General features: G+C 43.9%; 1 protein-coding gene across 1 annotated transcript in view; it reads right to left on the bottom strand.

The window, feature by feature from the left end:
• The window catches only part of ELMO1 (engulfment and cell motility 1), a 588,614-nt gene extending 572,168 nt beyond the window's left edge, over positions 1-16,446 (bottom strand). The window contains exon 1 of the mRNA XM_017860159.1: positions 15,991-16,446. The gene's annotated coding sequence lies outside the window, so the exon portion shown is untranslated. The remainder of the gene's footprint in view (positions 1-15,990) is intronic.
• Between the last annotated feature and the right edge of the window lie 8,974 nt (positions 16,447-25,420).

Here is a 25,420-nt window from a genome sequence, read left to right as displayed (position 1 = left end):
TAGTCACCCACAAGCACTGGAGAGGGAGGAAGGAAGAAACAGACACTTCAAATTCAACACTGGCTGAACCGTGGATGAAAGGATGAAAAGCCAAGAAATGTTTGCTATGTTCTTTCCAGTTATGGTCTTCAAATGTCTATGCCCTGTAGGCTCTTGGGTGACTAGGAGAGAATTATAAGTAGACCAGCAAGTAAGAATACTTCTGCAGAGAGTAACACAATGACAAAATGTTGGTTTCTTCTTCTGTAATGTTCATTTTATCTAGAGTGGATTTTGGCACAGTGGAATGACATTAAGGCAGTAACTGTTGCCTCCTAGGGTTAGGGCATTGCACGGCCGTGTACCTCTCCAACACCCAGAGGCTCCTCAATCAGTGACCTTGGGTCTTCAGCAAAATTGGGGACAGCGAGAGTTACATGCCAGACATCCCTAAATAGAGTGTCCCCAGGGCCCTTACTCAGAGACGAAGAAACCATTTGAAAGGACTGTGAAAAGGACGCAGTGCTCACATGCGTGAAAAATAGTGCTTCTGTCTATGGACATTTACTGAGTACTTCTTATGGGCTCAGCCTGGGAACACCTGCCATGAGCCCTCCAGGCTACTCAGGGAGAAGGACGTGAAACAGAGTGTGAAACAGCACGATCAATGCCAGCACAGGGAAGCACTTCATGTGTCCAAGGAGCAAATGCCAGAAGTCACGGAAGGTTCCCAGAGGAGGTGACCATCCACTCATATCATGTGATCCAGGCACTTCACTCACAAAGGAAGCCAGGGGCCCTTTCTCTCCCAGCCCACCAAACTGCCGGATACCTCTGGCATGACTTCTCTTTTGCTTGGTGTTCCCCCTTAATATTCATTTCAACCTCATTTCACCTGATTAGGAATTCTGGGGTCTTATGCTCACTTGCAAGGGAAGAATCATGAGCCCACCTCATCCCTCACTGATGGCTTCTGAGCAGTATTTGAAGACGGGCAGTATTTGAAGACCCAGAGAGCAGGGTGTCTCAAGGAAAGCCCCTCAAAAGCGAATTCTCCTGGTGTCCCTGAGTCTTTATGTCTCTGAAAACAATTCCCTATTTTGGCAATCATGAATGAGTCTCCCCTATACATGCCCTGTCTCCTGCTGCAGGGGGCAAAATAAGTAACATCTACAGAGGGGCTTCTCATCTCCCCTCCTCATCAGGCCAGGCTAACCCACCCCCTCAGAACCTCTGCCTGCCCCCAAATCTCATCTGGGACTTACGGAACAAGATTTTTATTAAATGGCGACAGAGATGAAAAGTAAAATATCAGAGACTCACAGAGAGTGAGCCACAGATCTGAGAAAACAGCTGCATATGAAAGGATTAGAAAATAAATGAAAAAAGTAACTCAAAGGATTTAGAATCCATTCAGGTGCACTGGAAGAAAATCCCCCCAGGATTGGCAGAACAGATCCAGGTTCAAACCTGGGCAATAGGAGGTTCTAAGGAGGTTCCATCCTCTTCTAGCTGCCTGATTAGGTGGTACCTTGAAGTTTATAACTTCTTTTTACTCACCACTTTCTAGGATGATGCTTCTTGAAAGAAGAGAAAAGTGAAGTCTGGGACCACGTGCACTTGCATCACCTGAGAGGCTGCTAAAAATGTGGTTTCCTAGGTCCCCAGTGATTCTTAAGCATTCTGAAGTCTGAGAACCACAGAACTAGGTACTTCATCATTCCTAAGTGGTTGCATTACCCATGCTAAATCACTCTTTTAAATTGCTATTTAAAATTTAAAGAAGACACTAGTGGCTACATTGATTCTTTTAGAAATGGTTAGATTCTAACAGGAGTGATTGTACAGTCACACTGTGACCAATTTTAGATGATGTAAAATTTACACATTGAAGCCAGAAGGATCTTTTCAAAGCATAAATCTGATCACGTCACTCCCTTGGGTAAAACTCTTCAGTGACTTCCCTTTGCCTTTTTGATAAAAGCTCAGCCCCACGATCCCAATCAGCCCTCCTCTCCAGTCTAATCCACGGCTGGAGTGCTCCCTGCCTCAGGCACTCTGCTCCCCAGTTCCTGCAACATCCAAGGTCAGCCTTTTACACAGCCTTCATGTGCTAATTGTCTGTACCCAGTAACATTCTTTCACCCTCCTTCCTGACCTCCCTGACTACATGAATCTCCCTGTTGTAGGCTCCCCCAGCATCAGTAACTTTCCCCTTCAACAGCCCTTAGCAGAGTTCAAACATCACACTTATTCGTGTGATCCTTTGATCAATGCATACTTCCTCCTCTAGTGTGTAAGCAGCCCAGCTGTTGTTGAAATCAACAACAGGCCTATTTTTCTCTCGGAAGGAGGCTCACCATTGTTTACGTATCACCTAGTACACCACACGGTACACAGCAGGTGCTCAATAAATACCTGTGAATTAACAAATGAATATTTCCGTTTGGTCCAAGTGCCGAGGTGTTTACAACTAATTGATCATAACCAGTTACAGATTGCTTTGTGCCTTCTCCACTACCACTGCTTCACTTGAGTAGCCTTGAAAAAGAAAAAGGAGGAAAATAAAGAGTATTTCCGAATCAAATGCTGGAACAAATTCAGGCACACAGTAGCAATTAAGAATTTAAAATACTCTGATCCCTTTCCTGAAAGTTAAAGGCGGCAGTCTCTCCCCAGCCAAGGATTAAAGTCCTATGGTGGTTTCCCTCCCCCTGCATATGATCCAATACTCTTCAAAGCACTTATCACTTCTAATGGATGGACCCAACTATTCCTAATACAACTTCTGGGTTTCGAAAAGGTGAAACTCAACATTAAAACTACTGGTATGCCATTTCTCTGGGCCTTGCTTTGATCTAGTCATGAAAAATTGTCTTAAAGATATATGTTGAGATAAAAACAAATCTGAGAATTTTCACAACTTCTTGTATTTTCAGACACCCTCATCTGCCCGTCTTATCATTCCCAGATCCAGACGCCGAGTCTCAGACTGTTTCATTACACACTTGCACATGCTAGAATTGTTAGCAACACATTTGAAAAGATTCAACATGGCCCTATACCAGTTGACAATAATTAGATGACAATGCTTGTGACTGTGGAAGGTTGTCTCACTGGGTATATAAAGGAATCTCTATTACGTGCTCTTCTCTCTACCATCCTCAGGCAGTCAGCTACAGCTGGGGTAATGGTTTTCTGCCCCGATCACGCTCTTTTACGTGCTCCTGAGGCAGCAAATTGTTCACCATCCTTCACCAAGTAGCTCAACTCAACATAATGATCCAGTGTAACCGGTTCAACTGAGGCAAAAGTGACGAAAACTTGGCAGCAGGGGTATGTACCACATGGTATGCTGCAGAAAAGAGGGTATGGTTTTGAGTCTATGTGAAGTTGGGCAGCCAGCTTCCCAGACACCTGAATTCCCTCATCTGTAAAATGGGTACATGTTTGAAATCACTTTTAAGCTGCTAGATATTTTGGTATGAACATAACTCTCCAGGGAGTTACTGTAGATCGTATTTCATTACCAAAGTCTTCTTATGGGTCTTTAAACATATATTTACCACTGGATTCTATTTCAAGGTACACACCAATCCTGATATATGGAAAAGAGGCGTTGCTATACAGTGGACACTCTAGCTGCTGCATAACCCATGTTTACCACTCTCCTAGGTAAAAGAAAGTGACCAGAATTTTTTCACACTGAAGACTGTGTATTTGTCAGGTCCAATAAAGATTTGCATACAATCATTCGACAAGTGATTTTCATGACTATAGTAATGGAAGTCAAGGTGGAGACCAAAAGACATCATTTTCAAAGCACTAATTTGAAGAAGCAGTTTCTGTTTAGCACATGGCTGTCTGACACCCCTACTTCTATCCAGGGCATTTTAGTGTCTAGATTAAGGTTTCTCTCTTTTCAACCCACTCCTTAAAAGCTGTTACTAAGTGACTGTTTAATGGGTACGTGAGCTACTGCTTAATGAGCTGGTGTGCCTGTAAGCTAGTTGCTGCCTTCCTGAAGAAGCAATAAGTGGAAAAAGCACCCAAACAAACCGGCCATAGCCAGAGACAATGATTGGAAATGGAAGCAGGTGGCTTCTACTTAGGTGGCCATAAAATGAATTGTCCAATCCAGGGCACGCTGAAAGTGAAAGCTGGTGTAATTGAATGTGCTGGGACAATGGGGACACACTGGGTCTATACACTTGGGACTATAGACATTCTTCTTTTATTTTTCTACTTTAACCCCAGGATAATTTCTAATCTGGTTGGCAGCTTGATCATCTGGCTCAGATTAAAGAAGAAAATGTAATACTTTACAACCACCCATCTGCCAATGAACATTTCAGCAGTCCCCTACTTGGTGGAAGGTTCCTAATGATTCAAAAAAGGACATTTCCAAAACATTATTGGACCCACTGACCCTCTTTTACATGTAACATAATCATATGAAACCCAGTTCAACTGAATGAAAGTCCTGCCAATTGCTCCTTCACTGTTACTCCAGTGACATGGGGTTTCTCCCAGGGCCCCTATGCACACTTGGACAAATGCAAACAGCCCCAAAAGCTGGAATCAAGGAAAGGGAAAGAGCTCCAGTGGAGCCATCTCCATTCTCTCCCCCCAAAGTAAAAAAAATTAATAATACAATAAAACAGTAAAATCTCAGGTTAGTTCAAATTGAACTGGACATATATCTATTTAGAAGAGCTTTCACTTGAGGACACTAAATTGCTAACTTGAGTCATTACATCAGTTATTTTAATTCACAGTCAATCATAACTCATCCCAGTCTGTATTTTAACAGTTGGTACTTCTCCTGTACTGGTTTAAGTTTCATTTTTATTTAACAAATAGCAATCATTCATATTTATGAGGTACGATTGGATGTATTGATACATGCATACCTAAGGAATGATCAAATCAGGCGAATTAACATATCTATCACTTCAAATATTTAGCATCCCTTTGTGGTGGGAACATTTAAAATCCCCTCTTTTAGCTGTTTTGAAATATACAATATGTAATTATTAACTATTGCCACCATGTTGTGTAATAAAATCACCAGAACTTATTCCTCCTGGCTAACTGAAACTTTCTATCTGGCTTTGACCAACATCCAACTGAAACTTTCTATCTGGCTTTGACCAACATCTCTTCTTTCCCTGCCAACCCCAACTTTCTTCTTGTTTTCTTGAAGAAAAGACATATTAAGCAAACTAATTCTAGTCAAGACTTTAGGAGGAGTTACCTAGGTCACTTGAAGAAAATTAAATACAAAATGCATGTTTTTATATGATTTTAGCAAGATAGTTTAATAAAGAACCTGAATAGAAACTACTGAATCAGTGATAATAACCTCAATAATAATAGCAAACCCAACCCAATGCTTTTAGGGTACGCTACTTTACAATCATGATTGCATTTAATCATCTCAGCTACTTGAAGAGGCAGGGACTTACATTACCTATATTTGAAAGATGTGAAAACGAGGCCAAGGAAGGTCACTAACTTACCTGAAGTCACCCAGCTGTGTACTCAACAGGAGATCTGAACCCTCCATTAACAAGTATGTGCTTAAGTCACTTTAAACCACAAAGACTGCTTTTCCTTTTTCCCAAATCCAATCAGTTAGCAAATCATTTAATTTTATCATCAATATCTACAGGCAAACACGGTGTGTGCAGGCCTGCCCTCCTTTCCCTCTGCTCAGACTCTGGCTGGCACCCGCTGAGGGGCTCAGGCTGGAAGGTGGGGGCTGGGCAACCTGTCTCCAAGTTTCATTGGCACAGCAAGCACACTGCTTTGTTTATTTATTCATCTGACCAAGAACATGTATTTACTTAGGCAGGCTTAGCAGGAGCTCCCATCTTTCCTCTGCCCCTCCCTCCAGCTGTATCATCTAATCTATCCTCCAGGTTGCTCTCACTGGAATCCCACTGCATCTTTTCCTTGCCTAAAACCCTTTGGCTTTCATTTCTGCTCAATCCAAATGCCCAGCTCCTGGGATTGCTGATGTAAAGCCCCTTCCAGACTGTCCTCCACCACCCTGATTGCTATATTCCCTGGACGTATCATATTCTTTCTTTTAATACTCAGCTTTCCAGATCTTTCTCAAAAGTCACTTCATTTGTAAACACCTACCTCTGTGATCTGCAATCACGGTAAACATACCTTTAGCATACTGTTATGACCGTCTCTTAACAGATCTGCCTGTTACAGCCCTCCCTACCCCTTCTCCACATATGGAGTGCCCAGGCTACAGCATACACATTGCAAGCAAAATGGCTGTAGACTGACTGAATGACTGAATGAAGCATTATGATCAGGGCTATAAGCCCAGCAATAGTTTGGCTTGAAAATATTTATATACGTTTCAAGGATAAACCCAACATCTGTTTTTAAAATATATTACAATTAAAAAATAAAGCTTTACTGTGCTTCTCTCATATAAACCCAAGCAAATGTTTCTCAAAAACCTTCAGCTGGAGAATGGACAGTAATTGAGAAAGTAGTTCTAATGAGTCGAAGTCGCTTCCTGGCAGTGCAGTAAGCCTAGAGATGATGGAAACATATTCATTCCTTGACAAAATGTTTAATTTCATGTGATTTGTGCTGACTTACTATAAAAGTGACAGCACTGGAGAAAACAGGATTTAGCAGCTGATATAATTGTTTCTTTGCTTCTAAAGGCCTTTCATTATTAGGAGAGCTGCATGGGTGTGTGTGTGTGTGTGTGTGTGTGTGTGTGTGTGTCTTTCTCTCTCACACACACATATGTACAGGAAATTTATTATTTAATATATCAAAATTTTTGATTAGTGGTCACTTCCCAGAGTGGTCCACAATTGGAATAAATGAGGCACAGGTCCACTATAAAGAAATCTAGGGGGCAGGCACAGTGGCTCACGTCTATAATCACAACACTTTGGGAGGCCAAGGTGGGCCAATCACAAGGTCAGGAGTTTGAGACCAGCTGGGCCAATATAGTGAAATGCCGTCTCTACTAAAAATACAAAAATTAGCCGGGCGTGGTGGCGGGCACCTGTAGTCCTAGCTACTCAGGAGGCTGAGGCAGGAGAATCACTTGAACCCAGGAGGTGGAGGTTACAGTGAGCCAAGATCATGCCACTGCACTGCAACCTGGACAACAGAGGGAGACTCTATCTCAAAAAAAAAAAAAAAAAAGAGGCTGGGCGCAGCAGCTCACGCCTATAATCCCAGCACTTTGGGAGGGAGAGGCAGGCAGATCACGAGGTCAGGAGTTCGAGACCAGCCTGACGAACATGGTGAAACCCTGTCTCTACTAAAAATACAAAAATTAGCCAGGCATGGTGGCGGGAACCTGTAATCTCAGCTACTCAGGAGGCTGAGGCAGGAGAATCGCTTGAACTCAGGAGGCAGAGGTTGCAGAAAGCCAAGATCGCGCCACTGCACTCCAGCCTAGGCGACAGAGTGAGACACCATCTCAAAAAAAAAAAAAAAAATCTAGGAATCTGTGGGGTGGGGTGAGTTGGGGGGTGGACAGGAGTCAAGTAAAAACCAGCCTGACTGAGCATTATTGGAATTCACTCCTCACTTGACCAAAAATGAGCAATCTGACCAAACTCCTCCACTAGCTCTACCTCCCAAGCCACATGCTTTCTGAGGGCCAAGGGTAAAGTCAGCTGTGGTTATGCATCTGGGCTAAAGAGGCCAAAAACAGAAAAAAAAATTATTTTGAAATGGATTACTCTTCAAAATTAAGGGTAATTGTGCGTAGCAGCCTGGAAAATACAGCTCATCTAGCTCTGCCACCGAACCCCACAGCACAAAACTCTGGTGCTCTCTAAGTGCAATTCTGAACTGGAAAAAAAAAAAAAAGGCACAAAGGGCGGAAGGAAGGGTGGAGGGTTGGTATAGGGCTGGTGACTTGTAAGAAGGCAGCTGCCTTGGGGAATCATAGCTAGTCTATAACCCAGCAATATTTCTATGGCACTTAAGCCACTCGATGGTATTCTGGACTACGATAGCAGCCAAGCAGAGAAGGTAAATAAAAGGCTGACAGATAATTACATAAGAAAATTAACGTGGCAAGATTAGGACAGAAATCTAATGGACAAAGTGGGAAAGGCCTTCGCATAAAGCAGTACCTTGAAGGCTTCTCCCTGACCTGCTACAATGTCCGGGTCACACTAATGGAATATCAATATCTGTTACTATCCAACTAGTCAAGGTGGATTTGACAAGCAAAGGAGGAGGCATTGAACTCACTTAACTCATTCCCACACAGACATTTCCTTTGTCTTGTGACAAAGGCCTCTGAACAAGCCAAGCTGAGCTTTGCTACCCACCTTCCTCATTTCATTTTCTTATTGCCATTATGTAAAGTCAAGGCAGTAACTAGTGGTCAGAATTCAAACCCTTGTTAAGAAACTGAGACAAAAACTCACCAGTTACAGTGTTTTTCAGTCACAGGTACTAGGAAGAACCATACATGCGAATGAAACTTGAAAAACATTTGGATTAGAGGAACAATTGCAATATAGGAGGGAAGAGAGCTAGAAAGGAAACTTGGAGAGCTGGAGGAAAGAAATGAACATAAAGAGTGAGCCCTCCCTCTCATTTGTTAATACACCACCTTAGACTCTAAGGAATAACCAGTAAGTAGAAAACCAGGGCACTTATAACTGCTGTTGAAAGTCTGGACTATCTGATAACACACAACTGGCCTTGCTAACTCAGGAAGACAAAGCAGCGGTTCTCAGCTTGGGGACAGGAGAGTTGATAGGACAATCTGCAATACCTGGAGACATCTGGGGTTGTCACAAACGAGTAATGCTACTAGCATTAGTGAACAGCGACCAGGGAAGACAGTAAACATTCGACAGTACACAGGACAGCCCTTACAACAAAGGATCATCCAGCCCGAAATGTCAACAGCACTGAGACTGACACTGCCTGAAATAATGGGTTAGTAAAATGGCCAACAACCTACAAGTAGAAAAAGAACTGTACATTTAGCCTCAGTCTCGTCCAAAGGAGAAACCATCCCAGTCAAAGGACTCCTGTCTCTGGTTTCCTTAGTTGGTATGAATCCATCAGCAAGAGAATGAGCAAAAGTTACAATAAGCTGGAAAACACTGTCAAGTATATCTCCCTTCCAATTGGTTCCTTCCCAGGTGGTTCCATGCTTTTGCCTTTACCATGACTCATCCAGAGAGGAAAAATATTGGCTGAAGAACAGATGCCCATTCTTCTTGGCAAATACTGTTCTCATTTTTTATTAATAAATTGCATTCTGGCTCATACGCTTCAATATCATGAAGTCGGTTGATGGGCATACTGTCCCTGAGAGAAGAATCCATTGACTCTCAGAATTAAGGTCAACTTTAGAATGAGATACCCAAAGAGAGGGATTGACTCAAGAACTAGGACTCAGTGGCAGCAGAGACATCCCTGGATACCACGGCAACCCAGGGCACATCCGTGTGCAGGATACACAGGAGTGAAGAGCCTCTCGGGACGCCACTGAAGGATAGCTCCACATGGGATCCTGGCCTCAGAGGCTGGCAAGTCCAGGGAACCAACAAAAGAAGGGACTAACCAGCACAGACATCATGGTGCAGCAGAAAGAAGCAACAAAGTAAAATGAGTCAGAAAAAATGGGTTTAAAGCTCAGATGCACTCTTTAAGTATCCTTGTGACATTTCATTCTTCCAAGCCACATCTGTAAAATGGGATAACAATACTATTCTGATTGTTCCCCATCATTTCCAAAACAGCAACCCCAGAGGAAGGGTGTGTCAGGGCACAGAGAAACGTGTTGCATTGATCCTGTGACTCCAACTCCATCCAGGGAATGCCTTATAGGCCTTACCTGATTATCATTCCCTCAAACCACCATTCCTTATGCAGAGTACAACCCACTGAACACATCGCAGTCCTATAGTCTAGCAAGTTGTGCCTTTCCAGTGTTTTCTACTGATGAAAGTTTTGTTTCCCACCTTAACTGTTAGAACTAAAGCAGTCAAAACTGTAGCCTCAATTCCTAAAATTGAAGTTCCAATAATAATTCTGTTCAGATTCTGGAAATCAGTGTTTGTGGGGGCCCGGAACACTGAGAATCATCTCCTTCTATTTATACATGTGACTAATTTCTCGACTCAGCACTATGCCAGTTTGTTACTGTAGTTAATTCTGTTTGATGAGCTAGCATTTCTTCTCCCACACATAGTCCTATCTGATACTTAACTGTTCATCCCACCTCAGGCCAGTGACCAAATTCTGCTCATACCATACCTGCACTTATATTGCAACAGGTTAGAAAACATAGCACTAACACACAAGTAGTTAATGTAATCAGGAATCCTGATACGGCTTTGCAGGCTTTAGTTCTGGCTAATAGAGATAAGTTCCAATTGTTAACACTCAGACAACCCAAAGTATCCAGGGAACTGAGCATTGCAACCAGTGTGTGCATTGTACATGCAGGCTGGCTTTGCCAAACCTAAAAACGCTGTGCTGGCATACTAGAAGGCTTTCGTGGCCACACACATGGTCCTGGGAGCCACACCCTGTGGAATGACTGTCCTTCATGATCCTTTCATTGTGGGCAGTGCAGAAGTTCTCAGACTTTTTTTTTTTTTTTTTTTTTAAGAGATGGGGTTACCCATCTCTTAACTCTTTGTCAACCAACCTGGAGCACTGTGGTGCGATCACAGCTCACTGCAGCCTCAGACTCCTGGACTCAAGCCACTCTCTTGCCTCAGCCTATCAAGTAGCTGGGACTACAGGTGCATGCCATTGTACCCAGCTAATTTTTTAACTTTCTGAGAGATGTGGTCTCGCTATGTTGCACAGGCTGAGTGGTCAGCCTTTGACTTTCTTCCTTCGACAGCCAATCCAAGCCCAGGTCAGCTAAAATGCTTCATCTAATCATGCATCCCAGCAGTGTGACCAGAAGAGATTACAGCTGTCTTCGTAATTAGAATCATTCATATGGGGAACACTAGATGTAAAATATGAAAGGAGAAGTTGAGCAGAGTAAATTTCCAAAGACCTCAAAAGTTCTAAACTAAAACTTGGTGAGTAAAGGGGATATCCTGTCGATTTTATTCTAAGTAAGGTTAAAGAGTTTTTGCAAAGGGAGCTACTGCCTCTCTGCATCACTAAAGTGAAAAGCATGTCACTTGAGTTTCTAGTTCCTCCAAGATGGCAGCATCAGGGCCTAGCACACTGGTAAGTTCTACAAATAGTAGCATTTTTAAAAGTTAAGTCAACAGCTGACAGAATTGCATCTGGTTCAACATTTGGAAATAGCATCTCTTGCAGGGGGATTAAACCAACAGTATTTTGTTAAAAGGAGATCGCTAAGTATTTCTTAAAAGGATAGCCCTCTAGAACATCTTCATCAGAATCCCTGGCAAGTTAGTTACAGATGTAGTTTTCCCCAGAATTATTGAAACAGACTTTAAAAATCATTAGCCACATTGAGAAATACTTTGACATGAAGACTGGGTGTCTGTTTTATGAAATTCTGTTTTCCACACTTTTCTCTTTCATGTTGTAAACTGCTGGTCTTGGCCTACTAAAGTGATACCATGGTCCACTCATGGGTTACAACCCTAAGCTTAAAAAATACTTCTCTGGTTGATTAGAAGGAACCAGAACTAGAGTTGCACAATTAGCAGCAAACACTCCAGGCTTTGCGATGCAGAGAAGGTTTATTAATCCACCACATTTTCCAAATTCAACAGAATGTCTTATAAACCAAATTATCTACTTGGATGGTTTCAGGCACCAAAAAGTATTTACAAGCTTGAGCTACGAACCTTAATGGTATCCACTGTCTTAGATCTAGAAGGCATATGTTACCTTCATAGGAACGATCACCTTTAACCCTTGAGCATTAGGCAAGATGATGAAGTAAGCAAAGTGAGCTCCTTGCCTCACCCCCAGCCACATCCTCTGGCAAAGACTTCAAAGCCCTTTCCCCACCCTCCCCACCCACTCACACCAGACACCCAAAGGGGGTAAATTACTTTGAAACACTCAAGTATTACCTTCTTTTCAATACAGTAATTTAGTCAATGTTCAAGACTTAGCTGCACCTGCAGAAGACCTTCATGTTTCCTCACTTTCATTTTTCTTCTCCTAGGCATTTCTCATCTCCCCTGCATCTGCCACACAGTCTCCCTTACAGCCTCCTGTCTTCACCTCCATATCCTAGGAGAGCAGAATGGGATACAGCAGATGCCTCTGACTTCAATCCCCTTACAATAATGCCCTTCCTCCTAGGCTAAAGCAACACAGACTTTTTTTTTTTTTTTGAGACGGAGTCTTGCTCTGTCACCCAGGCTGGAGTGCAGTGGCACGATCTCGGCTCACTGCAAGCTCCACCTCCTGGGTTTATACCATTCTCCTGCCTCAGCCTCCTGAGTAGCTGGGACTACAGGCACCTGCCACCTCGCCCAGGTAGTTTTTTGTATTTTTAGTAGAGACGGGGTTTCACCATGTTAGCCAGGATGGTCTCAATCTCCTGACCTCATGATTCGCCCGCCTCGGCCTCCCAAAGTGCTGGGATTACAGGCTTGAGCCACCACGTCCGGCCCTAACACAGACTTCTTTAAAAGACCTTCTCCAAGGAGAGTGATGAAACACCAGATCTGGAATGGTTATGTGGGGTTTTTTTGTTTTGTTTGTTTGTTTTTGTTTTTGTGGTTTTTTTTTTTTTTTTTTTTTTTTTGAGATAGAGTCTCACTCTGTCGCCCAGGTTGGAGTGCAGCGGCAAGATCTGGGCTCACTACAAGCTCTGCCTCCAGGGTTCACACCATTCTCCTGCCTCAGCCTTCTGAGTAGCTGGGACTACAGGCACTCACCACCAGCCCCGGCTAATTTTTTGTATTTTGCTTAGTAGAGATGGGGTTTTACCATGTTAGCCAGGATGGTCTCAATCTCAATCCACCCACCTCAGCCTCCCAAAGTGCTGGGATTACAGGTGTGAGCCACCACGCCCAGCTGGTTATGTGTTATTAAGTGCACTGGTTGTCTAATCTCTCAAGGAATCATCCCTCTGTTCCTTTCTTCAGGCTGAAAAAGGGAGGAGTCTACTCGAGGCAGAACAGGGTCGAAAAGAAGAGTGGCTTGGCATGGGGAAAGGACGGGGAAAAAACAAAAGCCCATTACCTGGGCTTCTCACTTGCACTAATGCTGCAACATTTTCCTGGTATATTTCCCTGGTGGATCTCTCCCAATATAGCTACCTCTCCTTTAGTCAGTCTACAAACACTTATTGAGCACTGAAGTCATGCTAAGAATCCATCTAAGTTCTGGAGCTGTAAACAAGACAAGGTAATCACTACCCTCATTGAACTTCTGCTCTAACAGGGAGAGAGACAATACTCAAATACACAAATGACTGTATAATGCCAGGGAGTAAAAGGTACTAAGACAAAAAACTGAGTAACATAAGAGGCCCAGGGAGTGTCTGGCTGCTATTTTATATGGGGTAGCCAGGGAAGGCCCGCTATAAGCTGACAGCTGGGCAGACACCTGAAGGAAGCGGGGAAGTCAGTCATCTGGACATGTGGGAGAAAATCTCCTCCTGTAATTTCATGCGCAAAGGCCCTAGGGAGAGAACTCAGTGAAAAAGAAGAACGTAAGACGGTGAGGGTGCCTGCAGTTACCAAGGACAGTAAGCATGGCCATCACTAGAACTGCCCATCTTCTTGCCCAATGACTGCTCCAGGCCCTGAGTTTCCCCAGACTCCCATCCGGGTCTGCCTCCCAGCCAGGTCTGCCTCCCATCCGGGTCTGCCTCCCAGCCTGCCCCTCCCTGATACCTACCATGCTTCTTGTTCTCTAGTTCAGTACCCTCCTGACACAACCCCTCCCCAAGAGTCCCAGCAGTCCAGGTCATTTCCTCACAATTTACCAACCTAATAAAAACAAACAAACAAACAAAACAGAGTAGAAAAAAGGCAGCGCCCACATTTAACCACAGCCTTCCAGAGATAGGAAATATACAACAGTAAAGAGTAAAGCTTCAAAATGTCAGCTATAAGAAAAATTAAATGTATGCGATGTGTCTGCAGGGGATCTCGCCTCCTAACTTACCATTATTTTCCCCCAGATCTATAAATTGGGGGACAATAATCCTTGAAACAACCTTGGAAAGTAGGCATGGAGGTGAGATAATATGAGAACCCAGAGGAGAACCTGAGAACCCAGAGATAATATGGGGCCAGAGGAGACCCCAATAACAGCTGCTGCCAGTCTTTGCAATCTCAAAGTGATTCTGAGAAGGATTATATCCCTCTATGTCCCAAAGTTGCTCTCAGGGTTTTGGTATGTAAATACAGGTCATTAATTACCTTTATAGAAGCAAAAAAGAAACACTCACATATTCTCCCAGAGCCTCATCCCCAAGTCACCGGCCGCGCCCAACAGGGATCCTCCGCTTCTGGAGGCCCCAACCCCTGCCTTAGGTTATCTGAAATCTTAATCATAACGAATTAGGCCCGAATCATTCAGGGCCAGCGCTGTTGGGAAGCCCATGATCCAGCGCGAGGGGCATCCCAAATACGTTCACTGGGTCTCGGGGCTGTCCAGGGGCTCTGAGAGCTGGGTCACTACCTGGGACCAAGCCTGAGCCTGGTCCTTTAGGTCAAGGCAGGTCCCGTCCCGCCTCCAACTTCAAATCGCCCCCTAGGCTGGAGAGGGTCACTGGGCGGGTAGTTCCTGGCTGTGCGGTAACACTCACACACACACACCGACAACACCCCCCCACACCAATACCCACCCCACACACACACTTACACACACCGACGACACACCACACACACATACATACGCGCGCGCACACACACGCGCGCGCGCGCGCACACACACACACACACACACACACACACACACACACACGCCACCTCGCGCGCGCGCGCGGCACAGCACCGACTTCCCAATCCCAAACACACGCGCGCACCCCCGGGACAGCTGAGTTCTGTATTTCCTCTTCCTCAAAGAGACTCCGGCGATCGCGGTCGCCACTCTCCGCTCCGATTCCCGGGCCCCCATACCGCCGCCCCTTCTCTGAAGGCGCGCCCGGTGCATCCCCCCTCCGAAGCCGAGATTTCCGCGAAGCTCCACAAAGCCCCCCGCCGCCTCTCCCGGTCTCAGCGGAGACTCCGGTGTGTCCCTGGGAGGAGAGTATTTACAACCAGAGGCTCCGGGGCTCCCGGCTGCCCAGACCGCCCTCTCCGGCCCTCCTGGCCCCCATCCCTCTCGCCCATCACCGCCTCCTCCCACGAGCGCACTCGCCGGGGGATTCCCTCCCATCCCTGAGTGCAGGAGAAGACGCAGAGTCCGATCCGCCAGCCGCTTCTCTGGCTCTATAGGAATCTTGACTCCAAGGTCCCAGCCCCACATCCCCCTTCCCCAACAAACCCGCGCCAGCGTCGCAACCCTCCGGCGCCCCCCTCCCGCAGACCCTGGTCGAAACGTCTCGGCGGGCTCCCGGGCCCCGGGCCCTGCGCTTCATCACCCGGCGCCGCACCTCCAGCGCCCCCTCCCTCCGCTCCCACTCCCACTCCCACCATCCCCCGAGCTCAGACTTCCCCAATTGCAGAGCGCCCCGACGCGCCCGCAGCCTTCACCCTGCCGAGCGCGGCGGCCACCCCTGCCCGAGCCGCGGCGCCCCCAGGGAGGAAACAAAAGTGTCTCCGCGGCGCCCGGAGTCCCCCGGAGCAGGACGCCTCCTCCCGGCCCCAGTCCCGGCCCCCTCCCCTGCCGCGCCGAGGTCAGGAAGTCGGGGCGCTGCGCCAGCCCAGGAAACTTTACGAACCTGCTAGGGGTCGCAGGACAGCAGCGGCAAGGGTTCCCGGCGATCAGAGCTGCGGCGACCCGCCACCATTGAAGGGGAACTGGAGGCTCTGTCGCCCAGCGTGGGGCCGCGGCGGCGTGGGTGGCTCTACCTCTATCTTGTGCCCATTCTCGCCCGCTCCCGCTCGCCCCAGCACACGCACTTACACTCTGGGTCGGCCGGCTGCTGCACCGCCGGCTGCCGCTGCTCTCACTTCCTCTTCCTTCCTCCTGCTGGCCAGAGACACATTTTGCATCTGCAAGGCATCCGGAGATCAGCCGCGAACTCTCCTCCCGAGCGGACGCTGCGGAGTTGCAGCCGCCGCCCCTGGCACCTGCGCCAGGACACTCGTGGTCTGCGCGTTCGCCTTGCGCCCGCACCCTGGTCCCTGCCCACTGCACTTTGCCTAGGGAAATGCCCACGACTTTTGAAGTCCCCTACTTATAAAGACAGAAATGTCAAACACCATGCATGCCTCAGATCTGCTATAAATAATATGTGTGCAGAGCATGACTTCGATGAGCTCACACACGGCGTTTGGAAGCACTAATTAACTCCGTCACCCTCATAGCGCCACCTCCGGGAGGCCAAAAGCGAGTAGAATCTTTTCACATCTTTTTTTCATTTTTGGCAACCGGTTCCGGATATTAAGGGGAAACTTCGGTGGGCTGTTTGAACGCTACTTTAAGACGTGTTCATTTTGACGCTGTGCCTCTACCCTTGGACAGAGTGGCAAAAATAACAAAACATTTCCTCCCTCTCCGTCGACATCTATGTATTTACTAACCCTGCAATTGAAGCTACAAGACGTATTTCTAACCAATTAAGCCAGGGACTTCCTAATTTTGCATAACTTTGCATAAGGCAAGACGTTCTACCCCTAATTTGGTATTTAGAATAAATTACTTAATTCATGCAACCTACTTAAATCATTTTCAAAGCAGAAATCAAAAACGTTAACTCCCAGCCTAGCTGGCAGGAGGGAAGAGGGTTGCAGGCGAAACACCTGTCCTCCCCCAATTCAGAAATACCTACATTGGCTCTACCGGAAAAGTCAAAGGCAGTTAGGCATTTTCTTCTAATTGGCAAAGGAAATAAGTTGGGGGCTGGGAGGCATCAGAATCAAGGTGGAAAACTAAGCTCCCTTTTAAGATCCTCCCCCTCAAGAGCCACAGGCAGCTGTTGAGCACTTGAAATGTGGCTAGCCCTGAGATGTTCTGTAACTGTAAAACAGACATACAATTTAGTATTTTTAAAATGAACGTAAACTAACTTGTTAAGTATTTTTATGTTGATTACATTATTGCAGTACATGAGAATAGTTTGATGTAATAAGTCCATTGGGTTCATCATGTATTGGGTTAACATATAAGCATACATAAAATTAATTTAACCAGTTTCTTTTTACATTTTCTGATGTGGCTACTAGAAAATGTAAGGCTATACATAGGCTCTCATTAGTGGCTCACCTTATATTTTTAATGAACAGCTCTGATCTAACTCCTTATTACACGCATGACTCTGGGAGGCAGTATTAGTATCAAGAGTGCCTGGATCCAGATGGCTCTTGAGGGGGAGGATCTTAAAAGGGAGCTTAGTTTTCCACCTTGATTCTGATGCCTCCCAGCCCCCAGCTTATTTCCTTTGCCAATTAGAAGAAAATGCCTAACTGCCTTTGACTTTTCCGGTAGAGCCAATGTAGGTATTTCTGAACTGGGGGAGGACAGGTGTTTCGCCTGCAACCCTCTTCCCTCCTGCCAGTAACTAGGGTGACTGCAGGAAAGCAACTTAACTTCTGTATTTCCTCATCTAAAAAACAGTAATGATATAATAACAAAAGTCAATAGCACAACTATTAAATGAGGTAATTTAATAAGTAGTCAATAAATGGAGCCTTTACTAACAGTGCTCTTGAGATGCTTGTAGTGATGAGTATGAATTTGATCTACAACCTTGTAGCTAAGGCATATAAAGACCTTAACTTTAGTGCATGCATGGTGAGCACTCAGTAAACATTCGCTGTCATAATTGTTCCCTCCTTGCACAGCAATTACGCAAATCCACTCCCCTGTAATCTTGGTCCTGGGTCTTCACATCTTTCCTCCATGAAGTAGTCTTTCAGATCTTTGAAGATAGCCCTCAAATTTTACCTAAACACTCTCTTTTGAGGATTAATCATCTTCAATTACTGTGACTCTTCTTCATGTGATATGGCTTTAAGTCTCTCTCATCTTATAGATTAATTACCTAATTAACCATTAGCAAACACAGTACCGCCTGAGATCTTTTCTCTCTCTCTCTCTCTTCTTTGTTTTTTCTCAAATACATCTCAATGTTGATAGGAGTACAAGGAGAAGACTGGAAATTCTTTACAGTGTTATGCTTAGGCCATGCACATGAACATGGAGTTGATCTTTGGAACCAAAGTTCCTGATCCACTTTCTCTAAGTCCCTTAGGATTGGATTCAGGCATCCAGTGTCTCTCCATATCCACAGATTACATAAAAATATTAAGATGCCACATGACATCCCACTAAGGAGCTCCCTCCGCTAAGCTGGGAGGATAGCATTCTTTGGTTCACTGGTTATTAATAACATGCTTAACAGTGCAATTGCCAAACTTCAACTTTCTATTCTATTCATAAAGACATCTTAGAAGTGTTGTCAAGTGTATTAGAGGAACCCGCCTCCTCCCTGGGCTCTGCTGGTGGTCAGCAGTGGATACAATAGAGTGGAATATGTGGTGTTGTCATGTATGTGGGCTCCATCTTTGGACCTGGTTGTTGTGTATAAATCCCACCACTACCATTTACTGGCTGCATTACTCTTAACTCATAAGATTGAAACTGTGCCTACCAGATAGGGTTAAGTGAAGATTAAATGAGTTAATTCATGAAAAATTCTTAGAACAGGACCTGACACATAGAAACACTCACTGAATGTTAGCTATTATTATCTACAACAGTTCTTCAATGGACAATTCATATTAACAGACTCAAAAAATAAAAGAACAACATCCATTCCTTCTTTGTCAGTCTCCACCCATAATGGTGAGAAAGAGCTGTTACCACTTTCCCGTCTCAGTTCCTGGTCACAGCTTGGACCATTCAATCATTAGGTCATGCTTTAGCAGAGAGGAGGGCCATTTTATAGCAAGGAACAGAATCCAAGTGCATCCCCTCACTTTCACTTCTGGTAAACCCACCTGGGCAGAGCCTATACCTTTGTGCAGACAGGCCAGCCTCATCCACGTCTCAAGTGATTAGGGAGACGGATTCAGGATCTCCTCTGTAGAACCATCCATCTTAGTTTCAGGATAAGTAGAGGAAAAGAGAGCAGGGTAGGGACAGATGGCTGGAAAATCAAAATCACTTAAGCCTCAAGTCTAAGCTTCATTCCCCACCGTGTTTTATAAGAAAGCTTTGCATTGTTAATGGACAGAGAGGTATTTGGGGCAGTTTCTCAGATTTAAATACTTTTATCTTGTGTTTCCTATATCTTTATCTTTCCTTGTGTGTACAAAATTCCAAACTAGGAGGATTGAGACCCTATCAAAATGTCACCATGCAAAGTGTCACCATGAAACCCCAAACTGAAATAATGGCCTGTTGTATTTTTAATCAATGATGACTCACATTGATCAACTTCTTCCTAAGTGCTCATAAATATTAATTTCTAATTTATTTTTTAAACTTATTGGATTCTAAATGGATCCTGTGCATTTAATAATACATTCAGTAATTTGCTTCAAATTTCTGCTCCAAATCAGCACCAAATTCCTTGATCTACAGTTTGACAAATCTATTCCCTTTTCTTGTGTTAGAATCAGGCTCATGCTGGTTTGCCTCCAGTCTTCAAACAGCTCTGGGGGCATAGAGAGTTGCCTCAGCTCCAGGAAGCTGCTACACCAGGGATAATGAGATCTGGGCAGCAGGCAGACACCTGCAATTTACAGCCACCAGGGTCAGCCCTGGAACAAGCAGAATGACACGGAGGGTTGCTGTGAGAGGGCATTCCTTTACTTGATCATTCATTAATTCAACGTGCAGTGAATGCCTTAAGTGTGAGTTTAAAAGGGAGAAAGGGAGAGTACAATCATGAACGAGAGAAACATAGCTTGCCCCCCTTTGGCACTTCCATTCTAGCTCAGAAGACAGATTTTAAATGGCCATTAAAAACAAGTGAGGAGTATAATATTAGGAGAAGGACAGAATGTTGCAGGACTGTATGGAGACAGGGATGCTAACATCATCTGTAAGTCAGGAAAAGCCTCCTGGGAAAGTTCTGTTGATTTGAAACCTGAAGGGTGAGTGAGGAGGTGTTATCCAGGACAAAAAGACAAAAGGAAGTGGATTGGTAATGAGGAAGGATTCTAAGCAAAAACAGTTAACTTTGTATGAAGGTTCACAGCAAGCTTGTCCCACCCATGGCCCACAGGCCGCATGCAGCCCAGGACGACTTTGAATGCAGTCCAACACAAAACTGTGAACTTTCTTAAAACATGATGAGTTTTGTGATTTTTTTAAGCTCATCATTAGTGCTAGTGTATTTTATGTGTGGCCCAAGACAATTCTTCTTCTTCTTCCAATGTGTCTGAGGGAAGCCAAACAATTGGACACCCCTGGAGAAATCATAGTGTGGGAGGAACCTTAAAAAGTCTATTTGGCCCAAGTCTGAAAGTACCAAAATTAAATCTAAAAGCAATGGGCAAAAGCCAAAATTTGGAAGCCCTTGAGAGTCATATTACAGAATTTGGATGTATTAAGGATGATGGAAAGGCCTAATAAGTTTTGATTTGGTTTGTTTTCCACTGAAATGTTTTAAGCAACTGATTGTTGTGGTCAGTTGTTGTTTTAAAGGTCATCCTACTAAATAGTGAATGAATTAATGGGGAGACAAAAATGCATGTGGGAAGAATAGTGTCTTAGTCTGCTCATTCTGCCATAACAAAATTCCATGGACTGGGTGGCTTAAACAACAGAAATTTATTTTCTCACACTCCTGAAGGCTGGAAGTCTGAGATCAGAGTGCTGACATGGTCGGCTTCTGATGAGGGCTCACTTCCTGGCCCACAGACTGCTACCTTCTTACTATATCCTTGCATGGCAGAAAGAGCAAGAGAAAGCTCTCGTGTATCTCTTCTTATAAAGGCACTAATCCCAGCAGGAGGTCACCACACTCAAGGCCTCATCTCAACCTAATTACTTCTCAAAGCCCCATCTCCACATACCATCACATTGGTGGTGAGGGCTTCAACATAAGAATTTTGGGGGAGAACAAGCATTCAATTCATAACCAACAGATAGGGAATTGCTGCATTGAGGTCAGAGATGGGAGCCTAAGTCATGCATTAATGGAGAAACTGAGGAGAACTAGAGAAATTCAAGTGTTAGTTATGTTTGCTGTAGAGGACACATAGAACTGATGGTCACCCTGGTTGTGGAAGCTCTCAAACTAGCAATTGGCTTTTGTCTTCCTTCATTGGCTCAACCAAACACTAAACTTGCTTAGCTTTCTTGTAGCCTAGTATCCAAAACAATATCACCTACAACATTTATTCCCCGGTCAAGGACAGACTCAAGATATAAAAGGGATGACTCCCCTCTTGTTTGACTTTTAGTGACATCATTACCTTGCGTTCATCTCCAGTGTGTTCCCATTTCTTAATCACTATATTACTGTCCATTGGTGAAGAACATCCACTCAAAAATGCAAAATTTATGGTCTGCACCAGTACCCCTCTGCTCCAGCCATTCCAAACAAAAAATATCTCCATGAACTTCTAAGTCATCTGTTAACCAGATGTCTTCTCCCGTTTTGAGATTTTCTGGGTAGATTTATCAAGACTTCTTAGATCTATATCCATTGTCTACCACCCAGTGTCCAATGAACAATAGCCAAAGAAATAGTATTTATCAGTAACTCAAGGAATCCATCCAATATTACAATAAATACTGACAAGAGGATTGACTCAATAGTCTTATGAGAGCAAAATTTACAGAGTATTTAAATGTCCATGCTTTGAAGTCTACAGATGTGAAAATCCTAGCTCTTCTTCTTAGTAGCCACTTAACTTATTTTTCTCTAAGCCTATAAAACATGGATGTTGGGATAATGATACTTCTTTCAGACAGTGCCTAGCACATACTGAACACTCAATAAATGGAGCCAACATGAATGCTAACCACTATACACCTCTAACGGTTATTAACAGATTGCATGACAGTCAGGTGAAAGCATCAATATTCTTTACTTTGTCTTCAAAATGTTTTAAATAAATATATGTCCATTTACTATTATTAATAAACATTATTAGTAAGCAAATATTTACTAATTTATAGATAATATAATGAATATATACATTCACAGTCCTAGTTAGTCCCTAGAAGTCAACACACTGAGTTTTTTCTTTTTTGAATTTTTTGGTAATTCACGCCATGCTTCTAACTGTTCGTACTATTTTGTTTGACCAACTTCAGACAGTATTTATTAACTCCCTCCTCTGAAAAGTTTTTATAACTTTTGTTTACTTACCTCTCTTTCCTAATTCTTCTATTATTTCCTTGATTGTATAAGAGTATTCTGTTTTTTTGTTGATAAATTTTCTATCTCATGGGCCTTCTGATATTCTCATTCATGTCACTTAACTTTTCTCTCATTGTTTCTATTCCTTATGAGTCTTAGTACTGCCCTCTGGGACAATCCTCTGGCTTTGTCTTCCAATTCATTAAGTCAGTCTTTAGCTTTGTCTATTCTTTCTATTTATATAGTTCAGTGGTTTTTAGTTTTTTAATGATCATAATTTAATGTCTTAATTTTCTCATTGGCACTTTTAAATAATTACCTCTAGTGGGCGCTGTGGGCACACCCACTCATACCCTGGCTCAGGACCAAGGTGCTCCATCATCCAATCACACAGCTGATGGTTGATGCATGAATACAGCTCCAGAGCTCCCCATGAAGTTGGCTGGGTCCTCTGTTGTGACTACATTGCATCTCAACTTCTTCCTCTGCTCAGTCCTGCTTACCTCAGTTTTTCTCGAGTGTGGATCTCAAGGGTACTCCAAAGTCACCCTCCAGTAAGCAAACCTCAGTCTCAGAGTATTTGTCCTGGACAACCTGACCTAAGACATCACCTGCTCTTGTTTTACGGATATAATAGCCTCTCTTATTGCTGTGAGGATATTAGTATTTCTTTCAAAATTTTTTTTTTAATTTACTCTATTATCTCTACTTTCCTAGGTTATAGTTACTCAGTTTAAGTTGGATGTCTCCTTGTTTGCATGCTGAACTTTACTAATATGATTCTCCGTTACAGCTGTTTCTATTTTCTGCAGCTTGCAACTGGTGACCCTGGAGAAGAAGAAATGGATTGCCGGGTGGAGATGCTGGTAGTTTATTTCCAGTGTGTGGTAGCACTCCCCCTCCAGGAGATGAGAGGATACGTGGAGCCCCTCCGTTTCAACCCAGTTGCTCACATTCACTGCCCTATAGGGAAGGAAGGGTAAGGCTGTGAGCTCCTCTGCAAAAAGTGATAGTTGGGGCACAGAAGAGAGAGAGCAGTCCCACAATTAATCAGTGCCCTTGGACACTCTCCTGTCTGTGGTGTGTTTATGCCAGACTCAGAGCACACTTGAACCAAATGACTTCTACTGTTGTAGTAGTAATTTTCAGCTTAGATTTGGGGCTGTGGTGCTGGGCATGGTGGCTCACACCTGTAATCCCAGCACTTTTGGAGGCCGAGGCAGGTGGATCACCTAAGGTCAGGAGTTCAAGACCAGCCTGGACAACATGGTGAAACCCCGTCTCCACCAAAAACACAAAAATTAGAGGTGCGCGCCTCTAATCCCAGCTACTCGGGAGACTGAGGCAGGAGAATTGCTTGAACCTGGGAGATGGAGGTTGCAGTGAGCCGAGATGGTACCACTGCACTCCAGCCTGGGTGACAGAGCAAGAATCCATCTCAAAAAAAAAGAAAGAAAAGAAAAAGATTTGGGGCTGTGGTTTCCTTCCATTTTAATCTCCTCAGTCTCTGATCTAGTACTACATCATTAAACCTGTCACCTTTGAGGAAGAATGTATCAACGGTCAAGATCAAACAGATTCTCTCTTTTGACATTCTCTCGACTGCCCCAAATTTTGATATAATTCAATATACTTTATAGAGATACCATGCCTTTCTTCGTGTTTTGCTCTCATTGGAGTTTTAAATTGGTGAAACACATGGAAGTCTTCTATGTTGTAAAAAATGAAATCCACTTTCCGCCAGGCGTGGTGGCTCATGCCTGTAATCCCAGCACTTTGGGAGGCCGAGGAGGGTGGATCACCTGAGGTCAGGAGTTCGAGACCAGTCTGGCCAACATGATGAAACCCTGTCTCTACTAAAAATACAAAAAAATTAGCTGGGCATGGTGGCACGTGCCTGTAATCCCAGCTACTGAGGAGGCTGATGCAGGAAAATCGCTTGAATCGGGGAGGCAGAGGTTGCAGTGAACCGAGATCATGCCCTCCAGCCTGGGCAACAAGAGTGAAACTCCATCTCAAAAAAATAAATAAATAAAAAATAAAATGGAATCCACTTTTCTGTTGAAATCCTCCTCCATGTCTAAGGATTATACCCCTTCTCTTCAGGTCCAGTCTTGCTCTTTGGCTCTGCTATGAATAATATTGCATAATTATAATGCTGTAAATTCTGGTTTTCAATTTTTAGAATAAACCCATAGATAAGCTTCAATTATAGTGTCAAGATAGAAGGTAGCAGAATGTAAGTGTAGTAAACATCCACGATGTAAAAGTAATATTAAGTGTGGAAATCTAGTGTCCTCATGATGCATATCTACCCTTCTAGCACCAAGCCCCACAAAAGAAAGATATAAAAAAGAAGGACTCCATAGCCACACTAGGAAAAGGAAGAAAGAAAAAAGAAGGGGAAAAAGGAAGAAAGGGAGGAAGGAAAAAAGACACCAGAAGTTTTGGAAAACAGATTTTGTCCCAGTTTGGCCCACTTTCCTGCTCTTTGCCAAGGGTTTCTTCTCATTATTCTCTGGTCATTTCCACTGTTTTTTGAATACCTTGTCTGCTGCTTTCAAAGACTTCTTTCTCCTCTGAAGTGCATAAGCATCTTGTAATTTTTTTCCAGAAAGTATAAATGGAAGGTAAACTTTTCTGAGAAGCTGCATGTCAGTAAACATCTTTGTTTTGCAGTTACATTTGATTGATTGTTTATTTAGTTATCAGATCACAAATATCAAAATGTTTTTCATCAGAATTACTAAAAACATTGTTCCTATCTTCAAGCTGATAAGAAATCTGAGGCCCAGGTGATCTTCTTTTGTGGTATGCCTCGTGTGTGTGTATGTGCCTATATGTTCTCATTTCTAGAAGCATTTAGAATCTTCTCTTTATTCTTGCCATTCTGAACTGTTACCAGGATGGAGACGGGTGTGAATATTTTATCACTTTTCCCAATTGGCATTACTTAGGCAGTTCCAATCTACAGACTTGTCTCTCTTCAGCCTAAGGAATTTTTCCCCATTTTAAAAAAATTTTCACCCTATTTTCTGTAATCTCCTTCCTAGAAGTTCTATGTAAGTCAGT

This window comes from Rhinopithecus bieti, unplaced genomic scaffold (genome assembly GCF_001698545.2).
Source record: "Rhinopithecus bieti isolate Rb0 unplaced genomic scaffold, ASM169854v2 scaffold_51732, whole genome shotgun sequence".
NCBI lineage: Eukaryota > Metazoa > Chordata > Mammalia > Primates > Cercopithecidae > Rhinopithecus > Rhinopithecus bieti.
This window is presented reverse-complemented; position numbering and strand designations above follow the sequence as displayed.